This window comes from Lithobates pipiens, unplaced genomic scaffold (genome assembly GCF_037356315.1).
Source record: "Lithobates pipiens isolate NorthernLeopardFrog02 unplaced genomic scaffold, aLitPip1_a1.2 Scaffold_13, whole genome shotgun sequence".
Lineage (NCBI taxonomy): Eukaryota > Metazoa > Chordata > Amphibia > Anura > Ranidae > Lithobates > Lithobates pipiens.
Window position 1 is genome coordinate 244,813,478 of NW_027507718.1, and position 18,029 is coordinate 244,831,506.

The window sequence follows — 18,029 nt, forward strand, 5'->3', positions numbered from 1 at the left end:
GGAGGGAATGTCCCCCCCCCCCCGCACCATCTTCCATGGTTTTCTCAGGCTCTCCTGTCCCAACAGGGAACCTGAGAATGCAGCCGGTGGTTCCGCCAGCTGACCATAGAGCTGATTAGAGACCAGAATGGCTCCAATCATCTCTATATGGCCTAAGACACCGGAAGCTACGAGCATTTCATGACTTAGATTTTGCGGGATGTAAACAGCGCCATTGGGAAATTGGGAAAGCATTTTATCACACCAATCTTGGTGTGGTCAGATGCTTTGAGGACAGAGGAGAGATCTAGGGTCTGATAGACCCTAATTTTTTTTAAAAAGAGTACCTGTCACTACCTATTGCAATCATAGGGGATATTTACATTCCCTGAGATAACAATAAAAATCATAAAAAAATATATATAAATGAAAGGAACAGTTTAAAAATAAAATAAAAAAGCAAAATAAATAATAAAAAAAATAAAAATAAAAAAAAACACCCCTGTCCCCCCCTGCTAAGGCGCAACGTGGAACGCAAGCGTTGGTCTGGTGTCATATGTAAACAGCAATTGCACCATGCATGTGAGGTATCACCACGAAGGTCAGATCGAGGGTACTAATTTTAGCAGTAGACCTCCTCCATAAATCTAAAGTGGTCACCTGTAAAGGCATTTAAAGGCTTTTAAAAATGTACGTAGTTTGTCGCTGCTGCACGTTTCTGCGCAATTTTAAAGCATGTCATGTTTGGTATCCATGTACTCGGCCTAAGATCATATTTTTTATTTCATCAAACATTTGGGCAATATAGTGATTTTTAGTGCATTAAAATAAAAAAAGTGTGTTTTTTCCCCAAAAAATGCGTTTGAAAAATCGCTGCGCAAATACCGTGTGAAAAAAAAAATGAAACACCCACCATTTTAATCGTTAGGGCTTTTGCTTTAAAAAAACACCTCATGTTTGGGGGTTCAAAGTAATTTTCTTGCAAAAAAAATATTTTTTCATGTAAACAAAAAGTGTCAGAAAGGGCTTTTTCTTCAAGTGGTTAGAAGAGTGGGTGATGTGTGACATAAGCTTCTAAATGTTGTGCATAAAATGCCAGGACAGTTCAAAACCTCCCCAAATGACCCCATTTTAGAAAGTAGACACCCCAAGCTATTTGCTGAGAGGCATGTCGAGTCCATGGAATATTTTATATTTTGACAAAAGTTGTGGAAAAAATACATTATTAGTTTTTTTTTTTTTTTTTTTTTGCACAAAGTTGTCATTAAATGATATATTGCTCGAACATGCCATGGTTATATGTAAAATTACACCCCAAAATACATTCTGTTGCTTCTCCTGAGTACGGGGATACCACAAGTGTGAGACCTTTTGGGAGCCTAACCGCGTACGGTACCCCAAAATCCAAGCACCACCTTCAGGATTTCTAAGGGTGTAAATTTTTGATTTCATTCCTCACTGCCTATCACAGTTTCGGAGGCCATAGAATGCCCAGATAGCACAAAATCCCCCCAAGTGACCCCATTTTGGAAAGGAGACACCCCAAGCTATTTGCCGAGAGGTATGGTTAGTATTTTGCAGACCTTCATTTTTGTCACAAAGTTTTGAAAATTGAAAAAAAGAAAAAAAATATACATTATTTTTTTTTTTCTTCATTTTCAAAAACAAATGAGAGCTGCAAAATACTCACCATGCCTCTCGGCAAATAGCTTGGGGTGTCTACTTTCCAAAATGGGGTCATTTTGGGGGGTTTTGTGCTATTTTGGCATTTTATGGCCTTCAAAACTGTGATAGGTAGTGAGGTGTGAAATCAAAAATTTACACCCTTAGAAATCCTGAAGGCGGTTCTTGGTTTTCGGGGCCCCGTACGCGACTAGGCTTCCAAAAAGTCCCACACATGTGGTATCCCCGTACTCAGGAGAAGCAGCAGAATTTATTTTGGTGTGTCATTTCACATATGCCCCTGGCATGTGTGAGCAATATATCATTTAGTGACAACTTTGTGAAAAAAAAATAAAAAAAAATAAAAGTTTGTAATTTTCCCGCAACTTGTGGCAAAATATAAAATATTCCATGGACTCAACATGCCTCTCAGCAAATAGCTTGGGGTGTCTACTTTCTAAAATGGGGTCATTTGTGGGGGTTTTGTGCCATCTTGGCATTTTATGGCCTTCAAAACTGTAATAGGTAGTGAGGCGTGAAATCAAAAATGTACGCCCTTAGAAAGCCTGAAGGCGGTTCTTGGCTTTCGGGGCCCCGTACGCAGCTAGGCTCCCAAAAAATCCCACACATGTGGTATCCCCGTACTCAGGAGAAGCAGCAGAATTTATTTTGGGGTGTCATTCTACATATGCCCATGGCATGCGTGAGCAATATATCATTTAGTGACAACTTTGTGAAAAAAAAAATAAAAAAAAAAAGTTTGTAATTTTCCCGCAACTTGCGGCAAAATATAAAATATTCCATGGACTCAACATGCCTCTCAGCAAATAGCTTGGGGTGTCTACTTTCTAAAATGGGGTCATTTGTGGGGGTTTTGTGCCATCTTGGCATTTTATGGCCTTCAAAACTGTAATAGGTAGTGAGGCGTGAAATCAAAAATTTACGCCCTTAGAAAGCCTGAAGGCGGTTCTTGGCTTTCGGGGCCCCGTACGCAGCTAGGCTCCCAAAAAATCCCACACATGTGGTATCCCTGTACTCAGGAGAAGCAGCAGAATTTATTTTGGCGTGTCATTTCACATATGCCCATGGCATGCGTGAGCAATATATCATTTAGTGACAACTTTGTGAAAAAAAAAAAAAAAAAAAAAAGTTTGTAATTTTCCTGCAACTTGTGGCAAAATATAAAATATTCAATGGACTCAACATGCCTCTCAGCAAATAGCTTGGGGTGTCTACTTTCTAAAATGGGGTCATTTGTGGGGGTTTTGTGCCATCTTGGCATTTTATGGCCTTCAAAACTGTAATAGGTAGTGAGGCGTGAAATTAAAAATTTACGCCCTTAGAAAGCCTGAAGGCGGTGCTTGGTTTTCGGGGCCCCGTACGCGGCTAGGCTCCCAAAAAATCCCACACATGTGGTATCCCCGTACTCAGGAGAAGCAGCAGAATTTATTTTGGGGTGTAATTTCACATATGCCCATAGCATGTGTGAGCAATATATCATTTAGTGACAACTTTGTGAAAAATTTATAAAGTTTGTAATTTTCCCGCAACTTGTGGCAAAATATAAAATATTCCATGGACTCAACATGCCTCTCAGCAAATAGCTTGGGGTGTCTACTTTCTAAAATGGGGTCATTTGTGGGGGTTTTGTGCCATCTTGGCATTTTATGGCCTTCAAAACTGTGATAGGTAGTGAGGAGTAAAATGACATATGTATGCCCTTAGAAATCCTGAAGGCGGTGCTTGGATTTCGGGGCCCCGTACGCGGCTAGGCTTCCAAAAAGTCGACCACATGTGGTATCCCCGTACTCAGGAGAAGCAGCAGAATGTATTTTGGGGTACAATTCCACACATAACCATGGCATGTGTGAGCAATATATCATTTAGTGACAACTTTGTGTAAAAAAAAAAAAAAAAAAAAATTTTTTTGTCATTATTCAATCGCTTGCGGCAAAAAAATAAAATATTCAATGGGCTCAACATGCCTCTTATCAATTTCCTTAGGGTGTCTACTTTCCAAAATGGGGTCATTTGGGGGGTTTTGTACTGCCCTGCCATTTTAGCACCTCAAGAAATGAGATAGGCAGTCATAAACTAAAAGCTGCGTAAATTCCAGAAAATGTACCTTAGTTTGTAGATGTGACAACTTTTGCGCAAACCAATAAATATACAGTTATTGACTTTTTTTTTACCAAAGACATGTGGCTGAATACATTTTGGCCTAAATGTATGACTAAAATTGAGTTTATTGGATTTTTCTAATAACAAAAAGTAGAAAATATCATTTCCTGACAGGCTCCATGGCAGCATACGTGTGGGTTAGCCCCGCCTCCATAATTACCCAATAGGACCTCTACTCCCATAAATCTTTGCTCCAGGCTGCTATCCGTGTTCCTTTTTTGTCCTCCTCCATAGGACAGGTGTTTCCTATCTGAAGAGATCTTCACTACGATCAAGTTGGCCGGCTATCAAGCTTTTGTTCCTCCGATAGGCCCTGTCTGTTAAGCATGGGTATGGAGTGTATGGCAGAGTAGCGCTGAAGACTTTGTTTATCCGAAGATAAGTGCGCACGGCTTATTACCTGCTATGTAAGGTGGCCATTATCTGCCCGATGGATCGGTGGTGTGTGCTTGAACCTGTTCGGCCAGACGATCGTTGGTGGAGTGGTGAGCTGTAAAAATTCCGTTTTTCATGGCAGCAGTGTTTATGTGTTTTCTTTTCTACCTGTGTCTTTTCATATGCCAGCTGGTTCTTGTGTATAGGCGCTGACGCTTCCGCGTTCCAGCAGCCTTTCTCCCCCTGTTTCCGGGTCCAGCGCTGCGTTCTGCGCATGCGCGGACCCAAATCCAAAGCGAGGCTTGGTTCCCGCGCATGCGCGCGGGCATCTCGCGTCTGACGCCGCTGATGACGTCATGGGCGCCATATTTAAAACACAGTGAGAGATGTCAGAATTTGTGAATGATTGCAGGAGATTCAGCGACTTCCCGGGGCTATTCTCTGGTTGGTGTAAGGTAGGGTTATGATCTGCTCTGATGTATTGTTGCTCCTGTGTTTTGTATGGCTGCTTATGAGGGTCTATTGTTGTTACAGTCAGCGTTCTTAGTCATGGATGCCTCACTGCCTACTAGTGACCTGCCCGCTTGTAACAGGTATGTGCATGGCTGGATTGCTGTGTATTTGTGGAGTATTCCTTAGCATTTGATACCAGCCTGGTCTGTATCTCTCTCTTTTCTTGTGTATTTCCTTATAGCCCTTCTAGGTCTGAACCGCATTACAGTGCGCATAGTCGCAGTGGATCGTCAAAATCGCACCACCGTAAATCATCGTCAAAGTCTGGTTACCGCAGGTCTTCCAGATCTGAACAACGCAGTGGTCACTCGCATTCAAGCAGAGGACCAGATAATTCATGTTGGGGCTGTAAGATGCCCATTTCATCAGACAAATCGCTCTGTGATCATTGCTTCTCTAAAGTCGCAGATGAAAGAGATGGTGCGGATCAACGCTTGGAATCTATGGTGAGAAGAGTGGTAAAAGAATCCCTGCAGCAGAGGGAAGCTCATCACGCTATGGAATTCCCCTCAGACCCATTATGTCCTTCAGGAGGTGAAGGGCTCTTACAAGAGACTGGGGAATCTTCTCAACCAAGCCACCACTCTGTGCTCTTGTCTGACAGCGAATCGGATCCAGAGGATCCAGGAGTAGGATTTGATTATGCTTTAGTACCTGCTCTCGTCAAGGCAGTGAAAGAAGCTTTAAAATGGGAAGAACCCACTACTTCTCCCCAAACAAAGAAAGTTTTTCAAACAACTCAAAAAGGAACGGCAACATTTTCCTTTCCTATCTGAATTGGGAGAAATCATTACTGAAGAGTGGAGCAAGATTGATAGGAAGAGCTCCATGCAATCAAAGGTGTCTAAATTGTACCCCTTTAAGGAGGATGATGTGAAGTACCTTGAATCAGCTCCTCTGGTAGACGCAGCACTTATGCGTTTAGTCAAATACGTGACTCTCCCTTTGGAAGACACAGTATCTTTCAAAGATCCGTTAGAGAGAAGAATTGACTCAGATCTGAAAAGAATTTATCTAACTTCAGGGATGGCTTGTAAACCAACTTTGGCTTTAGCCGCAGTCTCAAAGGCTATTGAAACATGGGCCGACAATGTTGAAGAGTTCTTGAGAGGTATCTCAGTGAATACGGCTAAAGACTCTCCCATTCAGGAGATCAGAATGGCATCAGCCTTTTTGGGGGAGGCATCTATTGACATTACCCGCCTTCTGTCTCGGGCTATGTTGGCAGCAGTCTCGGCACGCCGTGCTTTGTGGCTCCGTCCCTGGTTGGCGGATCCAACATCTAAGCAGGCATGGTGTCGTATACCATTTGAGGGAACCTCCTTGTTTGGTAATAAACTAGATAGCGCCATATCCCGGGCCACAGGTAGGAGGTCTGGGTTCCTCCCTCAAGACAGACGCCTTCAAAACCAAAAACGTATTTTTCCAAGAAGGCAGACCTCGGATCGTGCTAGAGAAGCGCGCAGTTATAGACCCGGCAGGGAGTTCTCTAGATCTTGGAGGTCCAGACAATCCTCCCTTAAGAAAACCTCAAAGGGGGCTTCCGCAGGTAATCAAGATTCTACCAAATCTTTTGAATTTGGGCGGCCTCAATTCAAGATTATTGGACCGTCATGACGGTTTCCTCGGGTCACAAGTGGACTTTCATCAACACTCCGAGATTAAGGTTCATTCCCACAACAATTCCAGGCTCAGAGGAAAAAGAAACAGGTCCTATTGACCTACGTAAGTTGTTTGCTGGATCAAGGCGCAGCCGTGCCCGTGCCAGAAGACGAACGTGGCGAAGGCATGTATTCCCCTCTGTTTATGGTTCAGAAAAGAAATGGCGCATGGAGGCCGGTGATAGATTTGACCTTCCTCAATTTCCTCATTCGCAAGGAAAAGTTCAAATGGAGTCTCTTCTTACAATCCAACAGTCGGTGCAGCTAGGGGATTGGTTAATCTCAATCGACTTGAAGGACGCATACTTTCACGTGCCAGTAGCAAGGGATTTCCAGCAATTTCTCCATTTCGCAGTTGGCAATCAACACCTCCAGTTTACCTGTCTCCCATTCGGGTTGACAACATCTCCTCGGGTCTTCTCCAAGGTACTCCTAGCGATAGTAGCTCTTTTACGAGTCAAAGGAGTTCGTCTCCATCATTATCTGGACGATTTGCTCTTATTATCTCAGGACAGAGATCAAATTCTGGTTCACAAGAATTTAGTCATCTCCACTCTACAGACGTTTGGTTGGCTCCTGAACCTAGAGAAGAGCCATCTGGTTCCAACTCAAGTGATCGTGTTTCTAGGGGCTCAGTTTGACACATTAAAAGGCACTATCTCTCTGCCAGAGGAAAAAATCTATGTTATCCGGGACAGGATTCACAAGGCTTGGGAATCATCTCATCTTTCGGCTCTTCAATGCTTGAAAGTGATCGGCCCAATGACGGCCACCATCCCTATGGTGAAGTGGGCCCAGTGGCACACTCGTCCCTTCCAGAAAGGGTTTCTGCAACAGTGGGACTCGTCCAATCAATCACAGCGCATACTCCTTACACCAGCGATGAGGATGTCTCTCCTCTAGTGGCTTCAAGGGAAGAATCTACGCAACCATCATTCGATAATCCCCATTTCCTGGGTGATAATAACCTCAGATGCCAGCAACAAAGGTTGGGGCGCTCATTGCCTTACGGAAGTAGCTCAAGGAAGGTGGTCGTTCCCGGCGCTGTGTGTAGTCTCCAACATCCTGGAGTTGAGAGCAGCCTTTCAAGCACTAATAGCATTTCGCCATCTGGTGGCAGGGTCTTCAGTAATGCTGAGACTGGACAACACAACTGCGGTGGCCTATATAAAGAAACAAGGAGGGACTCGCAGTTGGTCTCTACTATGAGAAGTAGAACCGATAATGAACTGGGCTCAGAAGAATGTGGTCAACATTTCTGCTGTATACATCCCGGGGGTCCAGAATGTTCAAGCAGATTTTCTGTCAAGGGTCAAAATAGACAACAACGAGTGGTCCCTTCACAGGGATGTCTTCGAGTGGCTTCTGACTCTGGGAGTATCTCCAGAGGTCGATCTGTTCGCTTCGCCGTACAATCGCAAGATGCACAGATACTACTCGAGGTTCAGGGATCCTCAGGCGTTCAGGATAGATGCTCTCACGGATTGTTGGAAGTTCCAGAGAGCCTACGCCTTCCCTCCAGTTCCTGTAATCCTACAGTTCCTTCGGAGGCTCAGAGGGGAGAAGGTGGAAATCATTGCGATAATACCATTCTGGCCCAACAGGCCTTGGTTTCCTCTGCTGTTGCTCCTCAGCTATCAGGACCCAGTTCCCCTGCCTCTCAGGCCAGATCTACTGTCTCAAGGCACACTGTTACACCCATACCCATCCTGTCTACACCTCAGGGCATGGTTCTTGAGAGGGGAAGGCTAGAAGCTCTAGGTTTCCCAGAAGAAGCGATTCCAACCCTTCTTAGTGCTAGACGGAAGAGTACCAATAAAGTATACGAACGTATATGGGCCAGGTTTATGGGCCACATGTCTTCTAGATCAAATTCATATAATTCTCCGGCAGTTCAAGATATCTTGTCTTTCCTTCAGTCAGGGTTAGACTTGTCTCTGGCAATAGTTCTCTTAGAGTACAAGTTTCAGCCATTTCAGCCTTTACAGGAGTCTCGTGGGCGAATCATACATTAATACAACAATTCTTTAAAGGAGCCATCAGGCTTAGGCCTCAAAAGAGGCCCAGGTTTCCCAAATGGGACCTTCCGTTAGTATTGGACTTTCTTTCTGATCTTGGGAAAGGTTTGGATGCTCCCCTGTCTTTAGGAGATCTCACTATCAAGACGGTTTTTCTGGTAGCAATAACTTCAGCCAAAAGAGTGTCGGAAATTAGGAATCTTGGGTCAGTTGAACCATTTCTATCTTTCTTTCCGGACAGAGTGGTCCTGATCCCTATGCTTGGATCAAATCCAAAAGTCACATCAGTATTTCTCGAAAATCAGGAGATCGTGCTACCTACGTTTAGAATGTCAGACAACCAAGAGATTCATCCCCTGGATGTTGGTCGCACCTTGAAACAATATCTGGACGCTACAGCCTCGTTCAGACGAACAGACTTTCTTTTTGTCCTTCTTCATGGCAAAAATAAAGGGATGCGAGCATCAGTAAGATCAATCTCATCTTGGGTGGTCCAAACGATTCAAAGGGCATACAAGGCAAAGGGCATGGTTCCTCCTGAGGCAGTGACAGCTCATTCAACTCGGGGCATCTCGATCCCTTGGGCAGCAGTTCGACATGTCGCACCAGAAGTTATCTGTAGAGCAGCTTCCTGGTCTTCAATTAATACCTTTGTTTCCCATTATTGTGTAGAGCCAGCTGCGCTTTCTTCTGTTAATTTTGGTTTACAAGTATTGTCAGTGGACAATGAAAAATAAAATTCTAGTTTCTTTGCTCAACATTTTTAGCCCACCCGGGTGTGTTTGGCGAGTTATTTCCCACACGTATGCTGCCATGGAGCCTGTCAGGAAAAAGGAAAATTTATATCAAATACTTACCGTAATTTTCCTTTCCTGATGGGCTCCATGGCAGCAGGAGTTCCCTCCCAAATGTTGGAGTAGGCTAGTTACGGAACACGGATAGCAGCCTGGAGCAAAGATTTATGGGAGTAGAGGTCCTATTGGGTAATTATGGAGGCGGGGCTAACCCACACGTATGCTGCCATGGAGCCCATCAGGAAAGGAAAATTACGGTAAGTATTTGATATAAATTTTCCTTTTTTTTTTCAAAATTTGCGGTCTTTTTACGTTTATATCGCAAAAAATAAAAATCGCAGAGTCAGTCAAATACCTTTAAAAGAAAGCTCTATTTGTGGGAAGAAAAGGACGCAAATTTCGTTTGGGTACAACATTGCATGACCGCGCAATTACCAGTTAAAGCAGCGCAGTGCCAAAGTGTAAAAAGACCTCTGGTCATTTACCAGCAAAATGGTCCGGTCTGAAAGTGGTTAAAGGACCAGAATCTGTATTTTTTTTTTTTTTGGGTTAACAAACACTTTAACTCAATACAGGTTAAGCTTTTATATTTAGTAAGAATTTAGCAGGCATTTAGTTAAAATCTGCTAATAATGATTTTAATGTATTTTTAACAAAAATATTTATTTGATAAACATTTGCGCAAATATTCCGGTACCTTTAAAAATCAGTAACACTTTTTTTTTATTCTACTTATCATGTGCTTTCAGAAAATACTTGGTTTGAGGGGTCATTTACAAATCCTGAGCCTGGTAATTAAAAATAAAAACCCTCAGATTTTTAGAGTACTTTAGTTATTTACAATTTGTGTGCGTTCGATTTCCACCATTTCACAAAAAAGGCGCAATTTCAAATTTACAAATATTTCTTGTTTACTAACTAAATACAGGTTAAGCTTTTATATTTAATATGAATCTTGTATGGTTTGCTATGTTTGTACCTGCTAATAATGATTTTGGAATATTCTTAACAAAAATATTGTTTTGATATACGCAAATATCACGGAAACTTTAAATGTAGTAGCGCCTTCTTTTTATTCTAATGTTCTTTTAAACAATGTATGGTGGATGGGGGGGGGGGGGGGGGGTCTTTTACCAACTCTGAACACAGTAAGTTAAAAGAAAAACAATGTAAAAATGGCAAACATGATCTTGAGTTTCAAAGAGAAGTGGTGGGCCTGGCAGTGAAAATTTTAAACATTCATTATGGCTTGGCAAAACAGGCCTCATCTTTTAATATACTTTTGGAAGCAGATTGTCATATCCAAGGCCAAAATATACAAGTTTAAAAAAAAGAGTTTTTTTTTTTTTAAATCTGGTTTCCCCATGGTTCAGATTCATTTCTCAATTTTGTTACCCATCCTTTATTTGCCAGCAAGCAAACTGTTCTGCTTTCCTTCATGTATGTGTTAAGTATTTTACATTCACGTCATGGCAGTTTATTACATTTTAACCATGTTTAATCTAAAAAGGTGTTCTTTTAGGAGAAGGGTGCTGGTGCAGTAGATTATTTGTACGTACAAAGCCCTGTCTACCTCTGTCCTGGTAAAATACTGTATCTCAGTAGAAGAAAGAGTGTTTGATCATTTTCCCCCTCACATAGTTATTTGACAGAATGATCAAACATCGTTCTTCTCTAAAACTATGTTACCTTTGCAGGTAAGAGACACACTGTGCCTTTCTATAAAGAAAAATTACTATTGACCTTTGCAGAACCAAACGCTGCATCTGACATTTTCTGTATCCTTTTACTATTATATGTCTAGTGACAATGTTCAGCATGAAAATCTGACAAAGGCACAACGATATGCATATGCTTTCCCTTTGATTCTCCAGTGCGCTTCATATTAGACAGGCTACATACACGTTATATTTTAATTCTTATAATGAAGCGCTCAGAATAACAGAATGATGTCCTCAAAGGTAATCTCATTAGCTGTTTTGCAGACAGTAAGTGTGTGAGGTCACCAGGATTGGATTTTTTGACAGCATAATAAGCATTGGCCTAGGGCCCAAGCGATGGCTCATTCATCATTTGCCATGACTAGGGAAAAGAATAAGCTTTTTTTTTATGTGGGGTACCCCAAGTCCAGTAGGAATAGGGGAGGAGAACACCAAATGTTTTTTTTTCCTGGGGGGAATTATCTTCTATATCAGACCCACTTCTAGCATAAGATTCTGGTATAGACAAATGGAATCCCTGACCGCTTTGCTTACAAACAGAAAGAAGAGGCTGAAATCTGTAATTTTGCTGGTAATTTAAACACACCTTTTTTTGTAAATGTCAGTTTTGCTACAGTAGATTGTATACATTGCATGGTATTTAATGTAATTTTGCATTTGTATATTTGCGTTATTAAAATTGCTGTTCCCTGACAAATTGAATTTTTACCATTTTATTTGCTTTTATAAATATATCCCGGGGCAGTGTCCGGCTTCCCCACCCCATGCCATTTGATAATACTTACAGTTTTTTTTAATATTCGTCTCCCATTACTGCCATTTGACAATACTTACTGTTTTTTTAATATTCGTCTCCCATTAACTTCAACGTCTGCTATTTGACAATACTTAGAATATTAGCCTAGAAAATGGCAATTACTGTTTTTTTTAATATTCGTCTCCCATTAACTTCAACGGGGTTCATATCTGGCACCTGAACTTTAGTAATGTTTGCCAAATATGTGGTGAACTGACTCATCACTATTGTCCTTTATGTGCAGCAGTGACAGCAAATGAGGGCTACAAATAACAGTCACATAGCTGAAATTACACAGTGTTAAGGAAAATAACAGATGTATTGGCTTAGTCAATAGAGTATTTTGTCATTTTTATTTTATGACCTGTGGCACACAGGCACAAACATAGCTTTTCTTTAGTGTAAATGCCTGCCTAAGAGTGGCATACTCCTTTATAGTAAATTCTCAATCAGATCAGACCCTCTTTTTCTACACACAACCGATTGTTTAATTGTATTATGCCATGTTATGTCACTATATCATTAGGCAATGGTAGGAGTGGTGATGAGAGCCTGGGCAGGGGACCCATTTGACTTGATAAAGCAAGTGTCATTTTCTGACAACTTTCTTCTGATGCCATTAATTATGTTGTGTTGTGTGAATGAGTTGCTCTCAAAAATGCTTTTCCGAAGTCATGACACTTTTACAATGCTCACAACATATAATAATGTACTATTCTGCCTGTCCATTTGTTGTAATAATCGGCTTGGACTTGTATGCTGCATAAGCCTAAAAGCACTAGAAAAATGAAGAGAACAAAATTGAGTGCACTGAGGAGTAGTGGTGGTTGCTTATCAGAAAAAAATAGCAGACTTGGAGCAGTAGTGAGAAAATCAAAGTAAAAAAAAGAAGAGCTGAGATTGAGAAAACAGATACACCAAAACTCCTCTAATGATGGCCAGCTTGAAACAAATAAACAATTTAAATTTATATTTCTATTTCAAGATAGGCCCACATCACCCACTGCTGTAGTTAATTACACTTAAGCGAGTTTCTGCTTCCCTTCAGTAAAGTTAATTAAGCTACCGAGCAGGTCAGGTATTTACAGCTATGTTTATAAAATTGTAAATATGTATACATGAGATAGCATTCTAAAGATTCTGTAATTTACCCTTTTGCTGCCAGGCCCTGCACCAGTGGCTTAACTAGAACCTTCAGGGCTCTGGTTCAAAAAATAATGGAGATCCCCCCTGACCTCCGGCCAGGGCCCTTCCCACTGATTCCAGGGGCAGCAGGACCTGGATAGGAGGGGGAACAAATCCCCTCCATTTAACTCATGCAGCTACTGAATGCCTATCAGAGGGAAAGGAGGAGAAGCAGAATTTTAGCGGCTGCAAGAGAAAACTGGAGGGGATTTGTTCCTCTAAATGCCCCCCATCCAGGTGGTCGGTCAACATGTGTGCTATTGCAATTGTAACCCCTGTAGTTACCCCCTGGGATCAGTGGCAGCTGTGTTGGTGGGGGATGGGATCAGTGGCTGTTGGGGAGGGACAGGATCAGTGGCATCAGTGGTGGGGGATGGGATGAGTGGCAGTGGTGATGGAGAGATGGGATGAGTGGCAGCGGTGGGGCGGGGTGGGATCAGTGGGAGCAGTGGTGGTTGGGTAGGGATGGGATCAGTGTCAGCGGTGGTGGTGGGGGGATGGGATGAGTGTCAGCGGTGTCGGGGATGGGATCAGTGGCAAGGGTTGGGTGAGTGGGATCAGTGGTAGGGGGGATTGAATGGGATGAGTGGCAGAGGTGGTGGGGGAATGGGATCAGTGGCAAGGGTGATGGTTGGAGGAGGGTGGGATGGGATGAGTGGTAGTGGAAGGGGGGTTGGATGGGATGAGTGGCAGAGGTGGTGGGAGGATGGGATCTGTGGCGAGGGTGGTGGTTGGGGGGTGGGATGGGATGAGTGGTGGGGAGGGGAATGGTATCAGTGGCAAGGATGGGATCAGTGGCAGTAGTGGTCATGGTGGGGTGGATCAGTGGCAGCAGTGATAGTGTGGGGGGAATCAGTGGCAGTAGTGGTGGTGTGGGGGTTATCAGTGGCAGTAGTGGTGGTGGTATCAGGATGTCAGTGGCAGTAGTGGTGGTGGTTGGGATCAGTGGCAGTAGTGGTGTGGGGGGGAATCAGTGCAATAGTGGTGGTGGTGTGGGGGATCAGTGGCAGTAGTGGTGGTGGTATCAGGATATTAGTGGCAGTAGTGGTGGTGTGGGAATCAGTGGCAGTAGTGGTGTGGGAATAAGTGGCAGTAGTGGTGTGGGGGGATCAGTGCAGTAGTGGTGGTGTGGGGGGATATCAGGATATCAGTAGCAGTAGTAGTGGTGGTATGGGGGATCAGTGCCACTGGCCAGCCTGTTTTTGCAGTTTTTTTTACTTTTATCACAGTTTTTTACACATGTAGTGCTCACCCCCGAAAGGGCAGCTGATTTTTGTAGCTTCCTCTCTCAGATTAGTGCAGAAACAGCTAGGCACTGTCTCTCGATCTATGAACAGTCTAGGACAGTGATGGTGAACCTTGGCAATCCAGATGTTTTGGAACTACATTTCCCATGATGCTACACTACACTGCAGAGTGCATGAGCATCATGGGAAATGTAGTTCCAAAACATGGTTCGCCATCACTGGTCTAGGAGTTTGTCACTTTAATATTTATTGATGACTAAACTTGGATAGGACAAAAAGAAGCTGCAGGATACTCCATAAGGACAGAACAGTGACCCCTTTGTCAAAGCATCTTGGTACAGTCTCTCTTGTGGCAGCTAAGGAAATGAGCACCGACAGCACTGAGGCACATGTCCCAATTCAAGAAAGCTTCAGGCACTGATACACAAGGGGTAGTAGCAGCAAGCAGTCACTAGGATCTCGGGTCTGTACTCACAATGTACTGGGATACTTGGATGCCTCCTTCCAATATCAGCTAGGCATTTCTCCAGTGAGTTCCCCTTTGGCCAATCATGGCTCAGGGGCCAAGTCAAGTCAGGAGCCAAGACCACGCCCAACACTATATAAGGCTGCGTACACGGCAGCCGTATTTAGTGTGTTGTGGAGAACTTGAGATAGACTAAGCAGGTTAGTTAGTGGCTAGAGCGTGTAATCAGTGTAGTGTATATATATATATATATATATATATATATATATATATATATATATATAGAGAGAGAGAGAGAGAGAGAGAGAGAGAGAGAGTGCAGGCAGGGTACAGTATATATTACAGTGCAGGCAGGGTACAGTATATAAAACAGTACAGGCAGTGTAGAGTATATAATACAGTGCAGGTGGTGTACAATATATAATACATTGCAGTCAGAGTATAGTATATATTACAGTGCAGGCAGTGAGCAGTATATAAAACAGTGCAGGCAATGTACAATATATAATACAGTGCAGGCAGCTACAGTATATTATATAGTGCAGGCAGTGTACAGTATATAATACAGTGCAATTTGGTGAACACCGTATATAATACAGTGTGTACAGTAAATACAGTGCAGGCAGTGTACAGTATACAATACAGTGCAGTCGGTGTATAGTATATAATACAGTACAGTATATAATGCATTGCAGTCAGTGTACAGTATATAATACAGTGCAGGCAATGTACACAGTAAATAATACAGTGTGTACAGTATATAATACACTTCAGTCTGTGTACAGTATATAATGCACTTCAGGCAGTGAGCAGTATATAATACAGTGCAGGCAGTGTACAGTTTTTAATACAGTGCAGGCAGTTACAGTATATAATATAGTGCAGGCCGTGTACAGTATATAATACAGTGCAAGTTGGTGAACACCGTATATAATACAGTGTGTACAGTAGATACAGTGCAGGCAGTGTACCGTATACAATACAGTGCAATCGGTGTATAGTATATAATACAGTACAGGTGGTGTACAGTATATAATGCATTGCAGTCAGTGTACAGTATATAATACAGTGCAGGCAGTGTACACAGTAAATACAGTGTGTACAATATATAATACAGTGCAGTCAGTGTACAGTATATAATAGACTTCAGTCGGTGTACAGGATATAATACAGTGCAGACAGTGTACAGTATATAATACAGTGCAGGCGGTGTACAGCATATAATGTGGTGTGAAAAAAAATCCCCATCATGTCCGTAAGGCCACCAAGGAGAGGCAGATGCTCACAGGCCACTAAAAGAGGACAAGCAGCTTCTATGCCTACAGTGAAAAGTGGTGGTTGCAGACATGTTGCATCCTCTGCAAGCGGGGCACGCTTGTCCTGCCAAGTTTGCTCCAGCGATGAGGAGAGAGGGGATGATGAGGTCACTCACTGTGCTTTGGTGTCTGAAAGAAGAGAGGAGGAAAGTGAGGAGGAGGTACAACTCCAATTAGGCAATAGGTCCTCCAGGGGTAAGCTTAAAGGAATTGTAAAGGGATTTTTTTTTTTTAAATAACAAACATGTTATACTTACCTCCACTGTGCAGCTCGTTTTGCACAGAGTGGCCCCGAACCTGGTCTTCTGGAGTCCCTCGGCATCTGTTTCGGCTTCTCCCTGCAAGTACTTCTCACGTTCATGCGAGCTCCCTTGCATGGTGAGAAGTACTTGCGGGCACGCTCCTGTGATACGCCGCGTTATTGAATGTGATTGACTGCAGCGCGAGCCAATGGCTGCGCTGCTTTCAATCCATCCACTCTAGCCAATCAACGACCAGGCTGACCAGCGAAGAGGATGTCGGAGGTGAGCGCGGGACTTTCAAGGGGTCAGGTAAATAAAACGGGTGGGCTGAGGGGGCCGGCACTGTCAGATGTTTTTTCACCTTAATGCATAGAATGCATTAAGGTGAAAAAATGTTTACCTTTACAACCCCTTTAAGAGCAGCCACTCTTTTTCATCAAACCACAGAGCTCCACGGGTGCAGGGTGGTGCTGACTCCCTATTGACTTCCAAAAGTTCATTGGTGTGGGCTTTTTTCAACACATGTGCAGTAGATCACACCATTGCTGTTTGAAAATCTGTCTGAAGCTGATCAAGCGTGGCCAGAACACCACCTGTTTGGGCACCACATGCTTGACAAGACATATGATGACCTGCCATGCAGTCCATTGGAAACAGCACCCAAAAGACCCACATCATAAAAAAAACAGACTTCTCCTTGCTCATCATCTGGGATCCCAACCCCTACTATACCTCAAAAACTCTCAAAAATCTGCACTGAGAGGAATGAAGGTATAGCAATAGGTGCCACATGTACTTGCAGCCAATCTGCTAGCAGTACACCACCTGTTGATTTCAGCAGGAAAATTTTGCTACCCCAGTTGCTGAACCATAAAAAAAATACTATCCCAGCCATCCACATTTTCAGCGTTCAAATGCTAGCTTGGCCAAATTGCTAGCACTACAACTGCTGCCTTTTAATCGGGTAAACTCTGCCCCTTTCATGAGTTTGTGCAATGTGCTGTACCACAGTGGCAGGTTCCAAAAATAGTTTTCTTTTCATGTAAGACCATTTCAGCTCTCTACCGTCATGTAGAAGGTAATGTTTTGGCCACATTGGACAGGGTAGTCAGCAGCAAGGTTCCTCCAGCAATGATTACCTGCGTGAGTATGGCACCAGGACAGGCTCAGGGGAGCTTGGCTTCTTTTCAACATGCCAGTGGCTGATTAAGGATGCATGCACTGTCCTGTCATCATTTGAGGAGGTCACAATGATGGTGAGCAGGGACAATGCCTGCGGGAGGAAGAGGAGAACTTCCTTTTCTCTCAAGGCCCCCTTTATGCAGATTCCATTCCTGCGTGGCCGCCAAACACACAGGAGGAAGAGGAGGAGGATTGTGTCAGCATGGATGTAGAGGATAACATGCAGCAGTCTTCAAGAGATGGTTTTCATTACTCAGAAACTCAGAGTTGTACGTGGCTGGGATGAGGAAGTTCCTGACAATGTCATCCTTAGTGACCCAGAGAACTCAGAATGTCATGCCTCTTCAAACATACGCTGCATGGGCTCCCTGATTCTGCAAAGCCTGCGAAAGGTCTAGAGGATTTGTGGTATCAAGTAGAGAGATCATTATTGGCTTGCAACCCTTCTTGATCCACGTTACAAGGATAAAGTTGCAGAGCTCTTCCTGCCTTCGCAGAGGTAGCAGGGGATAAACATCTTCAGGACGCATTGAAGAAATTTGTGTAACACCTTTCCAGACTGCAATGCATAGACAGTGATTTAGACAATATGCATCCATCGACATTTCCTTCAAATTAAAGGGGGGGGGGGGTTAGGGTGGGAGGTTATATATCAGGTTGTTCACATACTGATTACATTGTCGTCATAACA